This window comes from Dasypus novemcinctus, chromosome 3 (genome assembly GCF_030445035.2).
Source record: "Dasypus novemcinctus isolate mDasNov1 chromosome 3, mDasNov1.1.hap2, whole genome shotgun sequence".
Taxonomy (NCBI): domain Eukaryota; kingdom Metazoa; phylum Chordata; class Mammalia; order Cingulata; family Dasypodidae; genus Dasypus; species Dasypus novemcinctus.
In genome coordinates this window covers 187,262,972-187,277,065 of record NC_080675.1, presented here as the reverse complement: position 1 = coordinate 187,277,065, position 14,094 = coordinate 187,262,972, and the positions used below count along the sequence as shown (strand labels likewise).

At 44.5% G+C, this 14,094-nt stretch overlaps 1 protein-coding gene across 15 annotated transcripts in view; it reads right to left on the bottom strand.

Annotated features, from left to right (window-relative positions):
• LOC101419165 (uncharacterized) overlaps positions 1-14,094 on the bottom strand; it is a 36,018-nt gene that overhangs the window by 18,045 nt on the left and 3,879 nt on the right. For 5 of the 15 annotated variants that reach the window (XM_058294885.2, XM_071214428.1, XM_071214430.1 and 2 more), the window contains 4 exons: positions 12,060-13,937; positions 11,365-11,463; positions 10,361-10,437; positions 5,648-5,869 (listed from right to left, as the gene is read on the bottom strand). The gene's annotated coding sequence lies outside the window, so the exon portion shown is untranslated. Of the gene's footprint in view, positions 1-346; positions 701-5,647; positions 5,870-9,635; positions 9,738-10,360; positions 10,438-11,364; positions 11,464-12,059; positions 13,938-14,094 lie in introns of all 15 variants that reach the window. The other 10 variants (XM_071214425.1, XM_071214431.1, XM_071214429.1 and 7 more) reach the window with 6 other exon arrangements.

Sequence of the window (14,094 nt, the reverse complement as noted above, 5' to 3'; positions counted from 1 at the left end):
GAGTGGGGTGGGAGGGTTGGATGTGTATGGGAAACTCTTATATTTTTAATGTAAGAGTTTTTCTGTAATGTATATACCTTCAAAAACATACAACTTACAAAAGCGATGGGGTGGGGGTGGGGGTGGGGAATGGGGTATATGGGAACCTCACGTTTTTAAATGTTTTTTTTTCATGTAGTATTCTTTGTGATCTATTAACAGATAATGTGTTGGTTCCACATTGTATTAGTCAGCCAAAGTGGAACTGATGCAAAATACCAGAAATTTCTTGGCTTTTATAAAGGGTATTTAGTTGGGGTAGGAGCTTATATTCACAAGGCCATAAATGATAAGTTACTTCCCTCACCAGTGCCTGTTGCCATGTTTTGGAGCAAGATTACTCCTGACATCTGCAAGGGTTCACCTTCGTCTTCTCCTTAAGGCTCCGTGGTCCCAGCTTCTACTCTCAGCTGTAGGCTGTCTTTCTCCCAAGGCTGGTTTCTCTCTGGGTGCAGCTGCTCTGCTCTCCATAAGGCCAGCTATAAACTACCAAGCAAATGGTTCTTCTCTCTTCCCAGGGTCTCTGCCTGTCTGATGGTGCCTGTTCTCTTTCCTCACGTATCTGTTTCTCTGTGTATTTACTTCCCAGGCTCCAGGCTCCCAAATTCCAAGTGTCTCCTCTGCCTCATTGTTTCCTCTGTGATGTGGCCCAATCAAAGCCCTAGTCATAATATAATCAAGCAAAAGTGACACCTCTGAATTCAATACAATCTAAGGGTATCTATCACTAGCCCAGAGGAACAGAGCAGTTCACAAACATCATCATTATTTCCTTTTGGAGTTCATCAATAACATCAAAGTGCCACACACATGCAGGAATCAAGGTGAAGCAGGCTAGTTCAGGGAATGGAAAAATGAACCTGGGGCCTGGCAGAAAACCACAGCTGTGAGACACATGCCCTGGGACCCCTCCCTGTGGGAAGGACCTTGTGAGAATTCCCCACTGGGAACGGGGTTTTGTCTGGGATCAAAGGAAAGTCCCGAATATTCTTAAGGTGTCCATCACGGGAATTGAAGAGTGGGATAAGTAATCAAAACAACAGACAGCTGGGACTCCTCCCCTGACAAAGGGTGAGGTAATTAATGGTTTAAAAAGCCAGCACAGAGGCTAAATCAGCCCGTTTTCCCTCTTTTTGTCCTTTCTCACTCTGCATGGACCAGCATGCAAGTCCACCTGGGGACTTGTCATCTGCAATGGGGACTTGTAATCTGTAAATCAGCCCGTTTGACCCTTTTTAGCCCCTTTTCCCTCTCTCAGCCTGGATCAGCCCACAAGTACACCTGGGGCCCATACTCTGTGCTGTTCTTTCTCTTCTCTCTTTTTCTTAGTAAACTACCAGCCTTACTAAACTGGCATGTTCTTAAATTCTCTTTTGTAACATAGCCAAGAACCTAGAGAAAATCTGGCAACAAGGGGTCCAGACTGTCACCTAGTGAGACTTTCTCCCCACAGATCCTTCCTGGATAACTGTCCTTCCATCCTGACTTACAGGCAGTGACTGACTGCTTTCCTGGCCAGTGAACCCCTCACATGGTGCCCTGTTCTCTGGGGACTCATTTTCCAGAAGCTCAGATTTTAAAACTATGTATTTCTAGTTACTTTGTCCCCAAGAGTTTAGTTCTTCCCTTTTCCGTTTCTTCCACAGTTTACTATGAATAGCAAGAAGTCCGGCCACATTTCCACAATTTGGTTTTGAAATTTCCTCAGCTAAATATCTAAGTTCATCACTTTCAAATTCTGTCTTCCATCTAATACTTGGAGTCAATTGTGCCAAGTTCTCTGGCACTTTATAGCTGGGGTTATTAAGGGGTTTGTAAGCCTGAATTGAAAAAAAAAATTATTCTTGTGTGGATATTTTGGTGTGGGCGTGATATATTTATGAAATAATACACAATGTAGTGTGGACTTAGTGAAGGCCCATGGCTGATACCTGACTGGTAAAGGGGTCTGTGGAACAAAGGTTAAGAAATCCTGCTTCAAAGCAAAAAAACACCTTCTGTCCAGCTTGCAATGATGTATTCCTTTATTCGAAGGTCTCCTCAGAAGTATCTTTTGCCTTCTGGTTTCTACTAACAATCTCTCCAAAGCAATAGAGGCTTTTCCTTTTTTTTTTTTTTTTTTTAATGTATCTCCCCTTCCCACCTCCCCTCCAGTTCTCTGCTTTCTGTGTCCATTCGCTCTGTGTTCTTCTCTGTCTACTTGTATTCTTGTCAGCGGTACTGGGAATCTATGTCTCTTTTTGTTACCTCATCTTGCTATGTCAGCTCTCAATGTGTGCAGCACCACTCCTGGGCAGGCTGCACTTTTTTCATGATGGGCAGCTCTCCTTAGAGGGTGCACTCCTTGCGCATGGGGCTCCCCTACGCGGCAGACACCCCTTGTGGCAGGGCACTCCTTGTGCACATCAGCACTGCAGGTGGGCTGGCTCACCACATGGGTCAGGAAGCCCTGGGTTTGAGCCTTGGACCTCCCGTGTGGGAGGCAGATACTCTATCCATTCAGCCAAATAATGCTTCTCTTAGGCTTTTCCTTTTCAGGTCTCACAAGTCTTCCAAATTCAACTCTTCACACTTTCTTGGTGTTTATATAACAGCATGCACCCCACTCTCCTGGTATCAGTTTCTCTTATAATTTGCTGAAAGCTGCTGGGAGCAAAGTACCAGAAATGGGCTGGCATTTACAATGGGGATTTGTTAGCAGAAGAGCTTAGAGTTCTGAGGTTGTGAATGCATCCAAACCAAGGCATCATCAGGGCACCCTTTCTCCCTGAGCTGCAGCTAGGGGTCATCAGGCCTATGGGGGTGCCCACCTGTCCACCCTTTCTCCTCTGGCCTTGTTACTTTCAACTTCTACCAAAAGTGGTGTCCTCTCAGCGTTTGTGCTCTGTTGATTTCAGCTTCTGGCTTCCAGAGTCTTCTTGCTCAGCCTGGGTTCCTTTCTATCTCTGAGGCTTTTTTTTTTTTTTTTTTTTTTTTTTTACTATCTGTGTCTTTTTATTCCACCATTTTAAAGAACCTGGTAATAGGATTAAGACTCATGCAGGATCATGCAATCCAATTAAAGGCCCTTAACTGACATAATTTAACCTCCTATTACAGGTTTGTATGTACATGATGATATTCTGAGGTCCAGAAAATCTTCAAACTGCTGCAACTATGAGTACATTAAATAGCATTAAAGGCTATTTCCAATGATCAAGTGTGTATGGACACTCCATGCATGAAATAGCAATAGAAATATGAAAAATATAACCAATGAACAGTGCTACTTTGCTGAGACAATCTCAGCAATAGGTTGGCTCAAAGGGAAGATGACATAGAACTTAAGACATAAAAGGACAGAAAGAAAGATACAAGAGAGGAAATAAAGATAGGACCAGGGGACTCACAGCTTCTGGAACAGAGAGCCTCGACCCTAGTCTTCACATCGTATTTATTAGAAATTACAAAGCAGCAGCTTTCCATGTTTACTTTTAAAGCTGTTTGTTATTAGAACTGAAACCTTTACAATACTAGGGAACAGGCCATACAAAATCCAAATGCCTCCTCAGGCAAACAACTGTCATGCTGACAAGACAGAGTTCTGTCTAGTTAAGACCCGGTGTTCCTAAGCCCACACTTCTTATCTGCATTATGGAAACATTCTAACTTCAAGTCAGGTTCCCACATTCAAATTCAAGGTATTTTACCACAAACCAATTCATTTGACCTCAGCAGTAAGGTGGGGTCCTGGACCCAGGAGAGAATGGGGGGTGATCATGCATCACAGCATCTCCCCCTGTGCAGCAGTGAGGTGGCCACTGAGCTTAGAGCATGAGCAAATCGGGCTCATCTGTCTTAGGACAGTGTATATTCTACTGAAGATGACAGAGAAGCCCATCTGGGGGCAGTAGGACGGAGTTCTGGCACCTGAGCCCCCACCTTCCACACCCTTTTCTCCCCCTCTCTGCTCACAGCTGGCCCTAGGGTCACACCGCAGGAAGACAGGGGTATCTCTCACTCTGTCCATAGGCTGCTCTCGATATCTCAACATCCGCAGACTTCTCCCTTGTTGAGGGAGTCCCTGGATTTTGTCCTGCTTCTCATAATCCAGACTGTGCCCCACGGAGATGCTGGATTTGAGTCTCCCACAGTCCCGAGGTCCGAAGAGGCTGGCTCACTGCTGCCACCACTGCCTGGTCCCTCGTGCACTGTCACCAGATGATGCCAGGCATGTTCTACCTAGCAGAGACTGGCACAAGCTCAGGCTGAGCCTGCACAAGGCTCTGTGCAGGCCAGTGGCTCCCTCCAGGGGATTCCATGTATCCAGCCCCAAAAATCCCACCACCATTTGACCCAGCAGCAGGGATCTCCTCATGGTGCAATATCAGGAAATAGAGTCTTGTCCCATTGGCAGGGTGTGAGCGAGGGACTCTTGTCTCTATAGTACCCAAAGTTGATCTGGTGAAATGAGGAAATGTACGCCCGACATAGAGAGCTATGCTCATGCTAGAGTGAATGCAGGGATGTGGATGTGGCTCAGGCAACTGAGCTCCCACCTACCACACGGGAGGGCTGTGGTTCAGTTCCCAGTGCCTCCTAAAGAAGACAGCGAGCTGGTGCACCAGGCAGGTGCAGCAAACCAACACAACAAGATGATGCAATAAGAGACACAAGAAAAACAATGAGAGACACAACAAAGCAGGGTATGGAGGGGGCTCAAGCAATTAGGTGCCTCCCTCCCACATCAGAGGTCCCAGACCAGTTCCCAGTGCCTCCTAAAAGCACAGCACACAGCAAGTGCAAACAATGAGGGGGGGGGCAGAAATAAATAAAACAAATCTTTAAAAAGAATGATACATAATTTTAAAAAATAATAGTAAACTGAATGCAAACTTCTTTAGCTCTCCTGGCTTTAGGTCATTGATTCCTGTGAATCCATTTGCAAGAGGTGACTCAGCTTCTTCTTAGGGTAGTTTCTCCCCCATATAGTCAAACCTATTAACATTTATCACTATTTTTTCTTTAAACAGCATTCATGACACTTCATAAATACCATCAGCATTCCCACTTAAAAAAACAACAACTGTACTTTCATTTGCCAGGATTTTCCCCCTAAATTTGAATCTTTACAAGCTTGAAATCATAGCACAGACCTAAGCTTAGCTCAGCTTCTCTTGGCAGGATGGCGCGGCATCATTCTGTTGTCCCATCCACAACACGTGACTCGTGAGAGCCCACAAGCCTACTTAACCCCGGAGATGACTTGTGTTTGAGGTTATTTCCAGTTTTTCTCTATCACAGCACTGAATTTAAGGACACCGTTGTCCTCAAAATGATTTTCTTCTTGTGCATTATTCCCTCTTCCTGTAATTTCTCCAAACTGGAATTAGCCAGTGAGTGAACAGACTGTTCATCCTGGTAGTCAAGTGGCTTCTCAGAAGGGTTGTGTTAATGTCTAGACTAAACACCTCTTCATTTGTCTATGTGACCTGCAGGTTACTAAGGAAAAGAGCCTCATTCTGCAGACCTTGGGTTACAAGTACATGGGCCGGGGAATAATAAATGTGAAAAGAAAGGGGAAACTGAAGACGTACTTTGTGAGCACAGAGATGTCATGGTCGCTTACCCAGAGCAACGTGGCATGCTGAAGACGCCTTCGTGCCCAGAGGACCAGATGTTCAGGAAGGTTCCACGCACTTTCTGACTATCTCGTTGGCCCCTTGTTTCCCATGTGTGTGCTCTGTCCTGTCCCATGGAATCTTTTAGACTTGTTCCCATGACCCAGCGCCATACCATTCAGTGTCTGATGTGTGTCAAGATCATTTTGCAACTTGCACTGTGCTTACTCCTAAGCAAAAGGGAAAGGAATGTGATTTCTGGGAGAAAAGAATTCAAGGAAATAACAAAGACGATAGAGGTGAAACAAACAAAAAGGAAGACTTTTCTTTCCTGAAGATTTATCAGCAGTCTTTCTATACTATAGGCTTTAAAAACAATCAGCATCACAATCAGAGTCTACCAGATGAAGCTCTGTGTACACAAGGGGCTCTCCGAGTGGGGTTCCCCCACCCACCTGCCAGCACCCACAGCATCACCTGGGAGTTTGTTAGAAATGCAAATTCTGAGACCCAGACCCAGACCTGCTGAATCAGAAACTCCAGGCATGGGGCAGGCTGTTTTATTGGACAGTTGTCCAGGTGACTCTGATTCAAGGTCAGGCTTGAGACCCTCTGGCTGAGAGGCCAGGCACTAGACCAGCCCCTGTATTTTACAAAAAGGAAACTGAGTTCCAGAGAGGATAAGGGACTTGTCCAAATTTTCAGTTGGTCAGTGACTGAGGCAAGACTGGAATAGAAAATTGCCTATTCCGTGAATTCTATGACAGAGTAAAACCTACCCAAAGCTCTTTGTGCTCCAGGCAACTGAAAACACTTCTGTGAGGTAAACATGCAAATCAGAAGTTTTGGAGTTCATTTCTGTCAGTTAAGTGAACAGTGACATCTGTAGGTGAGTAAAATACCCATCCTCAAAGTTCTCCTAAACCCTTAAGTTTTGTAGGAAGTCTTCTTTTCTTAAAAGCACTTTACGGGAAGCAGATGTGGTTCAAGCAGTTGTGCACCTGCCTAACTTGGGAAGTAATGGGTTCGGTTCTCAGTGCCTCCTAAAGAAGATGAAATACACAGTGAGCTGGTGCAAAGGGCTGGTATGGCAAGCTGATGCAACAAGATGACACAGCAAGACAACACAATGAGGAAACACTACAAGAGATGCAAAAGCAGGGAGTGGATGTGGCTCAAGCAGTTGGACACCTCCCTCCCATACGGGAGGTCCCAGGTTCTGTTCTTGGTGTCTCATACAAAAAAAAAAAAGAAGACAAGCAGCTTGACACAGAGCGCAGACAGTGAGTACAAACAACGAGAAAGTGAGAAAGAAAAGAGAAGAGAAAAGAAAATCCTTTAAAAACACAAACTTTAAGTCCACACCCTTTAAAATTCCAGTTTTTCAAGGCATCTGTTTAGAAATGACTAAACTTTGTCTTGTATCCTCTATGATATTCTTTGTCCAAACTCAATGTGCAATTCCTAAAGGCAGCACCCACTCCACTTCCCCTTGCTCTAGATATGTCTAACAAGAGAAAGAACATCATTGATGAATGGTGGAAATTTCATAAAGCAAAAAAATTACTTTAATCTAAGAATATATTTGTTGATTGTCAGTTTAATGGGCATATTTATTACCTTTAAGTTGAAAACATCTCATCTACAGAAATATATTTAATTTCCCTTACTGTCTAACAAACGTGAGATGTTCTGAAATCTTGCCCAATTCAATTCCTGCTTCTTAAATGTAAGCACTAAAAGGTTAATGGCCTAATTTAAAGTCAATGAAAATAACTTAGGTTTACAATTAATTGATTGCAGTCACTTTCAGATGAAGGCACCTCCTACAGATGCTTTGTTTTTCCTAGTAATCAAGGCTGATGAAAGAGTAATTTATAAAAATGTAACCCAAACTCTATACTTCCTGTTATGGTCTTACCAATATGATATAAAGGAACCAAAGGCATTCTGAATAAAATTTTGCTAATTGTTTGAAAAAATGAAAGGCACCTATAATACAAAACCTGGTTTCCAATGAAGAAAGAAATATTTAGAAGCCACTAAGCCTAGAAATAAGCAGTAATTCAATGTCAAAAATCCCAGTCACTCCAGGGGATGAGCCTCCCTGGCACCGAGGGATTCCTACTGAGCACCAGCTGATGATGTAACTACCAAAAGACCATGAACAAAGAGGTCAACTCAGACTAGCAGAATATCTCAGCCTACATGTCATATCAGGTGTTAAAAACTGCTTTTTGACTTTGGGGAAATGGGAAGGACAAGTGATTTTATATGGCTAAGAGTCTCCAAAAAAGAGTCGGGAGGTCATCAGGGGGTGATGCTTATGCATGCCTCAGCATGGTACCAGAGACAGCCAAGGTAGATGGAAACCCAGGTGCTGGTTCTCCTGAGGGCTGCAGCGACCTACAGGTTCTAGGGTCAAGGCAGATGGCTCTGGAGTTCAGGGCCATGTCAATTGGCCCTACTTTGGAGTTTGTGTTCCTGAGTGGGATGGAGTTGGACTCAGATATAACCTTTCTACACATGCCTCTTCTGTTACTTTTACTGGACCTGTAGTTGGTGTTTGGGTTGGTGTATACTCAGGAGACCTGAATCTCTGAACTGTACATGTGATGGCCATGCCCTGGGCCTCAGCAGACTTGCAGCTCCTACCTTCTGGTTTGTTGGACTTACCCTGGCCAGCTGACAGGGAGGTGAAGAGGGTTAACCACCACACCTGGGCACCAAGAATGCCTACAGCTACAAGCAGGAGAATTGCATCCATCATCCATGTGGAATCTAAACCCCCTCTTGATGTAGAAGGGGACTGGACATACTAATCCCAGGGTCCACAGGATGGAGGAATAGAGTATGGATTAGAGTGGATTTACTGGTGTTCTGCTGGGGAACTACAGGGATTAGTAAGGGAAGAAATTGTAATAGTGATGTGGAGAGGGTGGCCACGGTGGCTGCTGATGGTAGGGAGAGGGAAGAAGAGATATGGTGTGGGGGCATTTTCAGGGCTTGGAGTTGTCCTATGTGGTGCTGCAGGGATGGATGCTGGATGTTGTGTGTCCTGTTGTGTCCCACTGGGTGGACTGGGGGAGAGCGGGGATGACAATGTGGACCCCTGTCCCTGGGCTGCGGCGGTTCTCCAGAACGTATCTGCCAGGTGCGGTGGATGTGCCACAATGATGGAAGAGTTTGTTGATGTGGGAGGGGTGGTGTGGGTGGGGTGGGGGGGTATATGTAACATTTAAAAGAAAATAAAGAAGAAAAATAATCCCAGTCACTTAAGGTGGGGAATTTTTTTTTGTTATTTACTTTTTTAATGTTACATTAAAAAAATAAATGTTACATTAAAAAAAATGAGGTCCCCATATACCCCCCACCCCTCTCACCCCACTCCTCCCCCCATAACAACAATCTCCTCCATCATCATGAGACATTCATTGCAATTGGTGAATACATCTCTGAGCACCGCTGCACCTCATGATCAATGGTCCACACCATAGCCCACACTCTCCCCCAGTCCACCCAGTGGGCCTTGGCAGGACATACAATGTCTGGTTACTGTCCCCACAGCACCACCCAGGACAACTCCAACCCCCAAAAATGCCCCCACATCACATCTCTTCCTGGTGGGGAAAGTTTTCATGTCATGGGGGTGCCTGTAGTGAATGAGGCACCAGCATCCCTTAATCTGAAATAGTCTCATGTAAAACAAGCCTGCCGGACGCCCCAAGTCTTAAAGGTGTCTGCCTGGCCCTGGCCCAGGTCCATTAGCGAAGCTGCTCATTGTTCATCGTCCCCACCCTAAGGCCAGGTGAGGGCATTGCTGCAGCTTCTAGGTGTCAGCACAAGGGTGTCAAAAGGCCCCAGGCACACCCCTCTCTGTGGAAGGAGTCCCTGGGCCTTTGGGGCCTGGAGCGAACTTCAGGCTGGAGAACTGTGTCCCAAGGTAGGGGCCTTGATGCTGGGGATGTCGGTCTGCCTGTGGAAGTCAGCCCTCACCTGATGGGTGCGGCCATGGTCACAGGTCAGCAGCTCGACAGGCTAGTGGATGCACTTCCCTTAGGGGGAAGACGTCAGCACCCCAACGGGCCGTCCATGCTCCTGTGGGGGATCATGGAGATGCTGCCATCAGCAGGGGTTTGCTGCTGCAGCTGCCTGAATCCTACCAAGGGGCGCCAGGTGGACGCACACTTGCACCCCACCATGGTGCATCAGGTGGGTGCCTGCACACCTGCACTCTGCTTAGTTGTGTCATGTGAGTGCCCGCATACCTGCACCCTGCCGTGGTGCACCAGGTGGGTCCATCCTGGTCCCTCAGAGGCTGCTCTGAAGCCCATGAGCCCCTTTACCATGTGAGCCTCTGGGCCTCTGCTCAGAACCCTCCAGTGTCCCAGGTCCCTCTGAGGTGACAGCAAAGCTCTTCAAGTGCCTTCAGGCTCTGCGGCCTGGGCCCGCTTCCCTCTGACTGCACCTGCATGTCCTGTGTCCCTCTCCCCTCTCTCCCAGCCACCTCCTGCCCACCTTTCTTCCCACCCTGACCCTCCTTCTTGCCCCAAACACACAGGGCTCCTTCCCGCTCCAGCAGTGTGGGGGTTCCCCTCATGAAATCAGCTAGAGGTCTTAAAAGCCAAAATTAAAAAAGGATTTCAGAAACCAGAAAGAATTTCTGCCCCTACTTCCATTGCTTCCCCAGGGAATATGGAATTACCAGGCCTCAAAATCACCTTTATCAGAGTGTCCAGCTTTCAACCTGCCCTTCAGAATTCGAAGTTCCTAGTGCCATGGTCACATGAGCCAATTCCTAAAAGAATCAATATATAAATAATATAAAATAATATATAAGCATATAACATATAAAGATGTCATATTTATAATATAAACTAATGTAATAACTATAAACACTATACATTGTCAGTAGGAGTGCTCTGGAGAATGCTGACTGATACACTGGGGAACTGTATAATGAAGGCATCAGGCTGATAATAAAGGAGCCCATGGATCAATCTTTAATCAGCACCAATAAAAGGGGACAACCAGAATTTAAGGTATGAAACAAAGGAAATAGCACCACCTGTGAAGTATCCTCTGAAAACTTCAACCCAAATCTATGTGAGTCTGTAAATCTAATTTTCAGCTTGATAGGAAAGAGAGAAATAGAGGAGCAAATTAAATAACACCAAATAAAAAATGTGGGGCACTCTACAGAACAACTGATCCAATTTCCCCAATAAAATGGTGATATGAAAACTAGATGAGGGAGGGGTACAGCTATAGAAGAAGAAACTAAACATCTAAACATAACACTTAAAAGTAATGTGTGGCCTTTGGATCCTGATTCAAACAAATCAACAGATAAAAATATACTTTTTGAGATAACATGGGAAGTTTAGACTATGGACTCAGAAAAATTAGGATTTATAGAGTTCAGAGATTCATATTGTTTTAATCAAATGGCTATTGTGTGTGCTAAAACCCTTTAAAACCCTTGAAGTGAATCAAGGAGCACTAAGACTTATACACCCTTCAACCCTTGAAACCATGGAGAAATCTCATACAGCAGGAAGTGGTCCTACAGGATGAGACAAAAATGGGGCCAATTTATCAAAGAAAAGGCTTGTTGTCGCACCTAGCTCCAAGTTAATGAAAGTTTTCCTTTTAATAAGGTTATGGAGACAGGTCAAAAGAGAAGCAACTTAGTTTTCAGAAGGGGCACAAGAAAACTGTTCACCTTCAGTGAAATAATGCCATACGCTTTGTGTTTTTACCAAGGATAAGTACAGTGGTGTCAGTTGTGTCAGACTCAATCTGTCCAGATATGATTCATCACCTGAAATAAAAAAACATCCCAATAAGTTATGTTTGAATTTTGGTACACGTAATGAAAAAAATCATGAACACAATGCACTAATTCATTCATTCCAGAAGCATGATGGACTTTTAAGCGACACAGGAAAATGAACTTCTTAGAATTATGCCCTCTTGCTTGCTTAACCAGTGACATCTCATTTTGACTTCTACAAGTCCAAGTTCCTAACTTCTGTTATTGGGATTAGTAGAAATCTTTAAGCACAGAGATCCAGCAATGTGCCATATCTGAAGTCAAGACTGTCAATGCCATCCTCTCAAAGGATTAGAATTGCTCTGAACCTACAGCATATTACTCTGCTTCATGATCACCATATCCCCAGAGAACACAGCTCCTCAGCTAGGACAGCAGCATCTGTTTACCCAAAACTGCTTTCCTCCCTCCAGAAGATGCTCTAGCATTCTTTAACCTGGGTTCATAGCCTGCCATTTCAGACATTTTCTTGGGATCATTAGGGAAGAGAAACAAAGGCACAGCATCACTCAATGTAAAAGGTGCGCAGGCCTCAAAGCATCTCAAGTTCCTTTATCCACTCTCAGAAGTAATAACCAACTCACCTTGCAGCTGCTGAAGAAAATAAGGGATAAATAGTTTTGCCATCAAGTTGACTGGGTGGCGTTCAATAAGCAAACATGAATGGAGAAATCTCAGTAGGACTTTGGGTGGAAAAGAATTGAAATGTGTGAAGAGAATATTTTCTAGCTTCTTAAATAAAGCAGAGGCATTGGGTGGTAAATAACTGAGCTTTCCAAATGGTTCAATTAACACAGAAATCTAAGTAAGTGAAAACTTTACCGATTTCCAAGATGTGCTTTGATAGAATCAGTCTTCTACTGTAGTACTCCATAATTTTGCTGACAATTTCAGAATTCAAAGAACGATAAAGTACAGCTATGTTTTGCTCCAAGGCTTTTGTAAAAAGTCTGTCCATGTGCCCAAAGTAAATGAAACCTCTAAGACTTTACTTAGCTCTTCAGTAGTGAAAATAGAGAAATGCCTAACAGCATATTTACCCAATTTTATAACCAGAGGATGTGTCTGAGTTTGCTAAAGGACCACTAAGGCCCTGAGCATTTGGCCGATCTGTGTAGGACTCAGTTGGGAATCTACTGATACAGCATAGTTGTTCATCCTATTTAAAAACATCTGGGGATGGTCTGCTTTTTCAGGACATGCCTGCAATAGTCTATAGAAGGCCACCATATCCTTAGCGGTCAATGTTTCTAAATTCTCTCCTTTTTTTTTTTTTAAGATTTATTTATTTAATTATCTCCCCTGACCCCCCACCCTGGTTGTCTATTCTCCGTGTCTATTTGCTGCGTCTTGTTTCTTTGTCCACTTCTGTTGTTGTCAGAGGCACGGGAATCTGTGTCTCTTTTTGTTGCATCATCTTGTTATGTCAGCTCTCCGTGTGGGTGGCACAATTCTTAGGCAGGCTGCATTTTCTTTCATGCTGGGCGGCTCTCCTTATGGGGCACACTCTTTTCACGTGGGGCTCCCCTATGCAGGGGACACCCCTGCGTGCCACGGCACACCTTGTGTGCATCAGCACTGGGCATGGGGCAGCTCCACACGGGTCAAGGAAGCCCGGGGTTTGAACCACAGACCTCTCATGTGGTAGAAGGATGCCCTATCCACTGGGCCAAGTCTGTTTCCCTCCAAATTTTCATCTTGCAGTTGACATAGAATCAATTCTACTGTCACACAACCTAGACCCGGCAGTTTTATCAGACTTTCTACAAGAATACAGAGATTGTGAGCTTCCAGGCTACCCTTTCTGAGATTACTCTGGCACTCTGCCACCAGGCTCACTAACAAGCCACTTGAGGATCCCCATGCAACAGGACCAAAGCTTGCAAAGCAGCCACTGAACCAGCATTTAACAGATGTGAGGGATCTTGTTAGAAATGAAAGCATAAAGCTTTGGAGATGTTATTCTCTAAGATTTCTTCTGACAGTTTATTTTTGCCATCTTTGTTTTCCACTTCACATATCCAATGCAAAGCTCTTGCTGCCCCAGTATCAGGCAAAGTGTCCAATGTGCTTATAAAAGTTAACACTTCATTTGATGAAGTGATGTTGCTTAGTTTCCTGTAAAATATCTCTTCATCCATGTTGTCAGTATTTTCTTCCAGCCTCTTCCAGTCCCATACTTGAGAAAACATTGGCTCACCAACTGGATCGGGGTCATTTCCATTTTCTGAATGGAACTTTTTACAACAGGCATGATGGAACCTGACCCTGGAAGGCATCAACTGTTGTGAAAAGAGCAATAGACATGGATGCACTTTGGCTGCCTTGTGAACATGATTCGCAACTTGATGTTTCAGAGCAGCCACAGCTCTGTGTGCTAGACAATCCAACAAATGACAAAGGTTCCTCCACAAGGTGAGTAAAGCCATGCCATTGGATTCTCAACTCCTCTTGATCTATACCTAAATGAAAACAAAACAAAACATGGTCAAATACATGGAGAACAAGACTTGCCCAACATTGTCAGTTCTTATGAAACTAATGCAGAGAAACAAAAACAAGCTTAATAATTTTTTCACTAAAATAATTACAGGGAAAGCAGATGAGAAATGTGAAGCC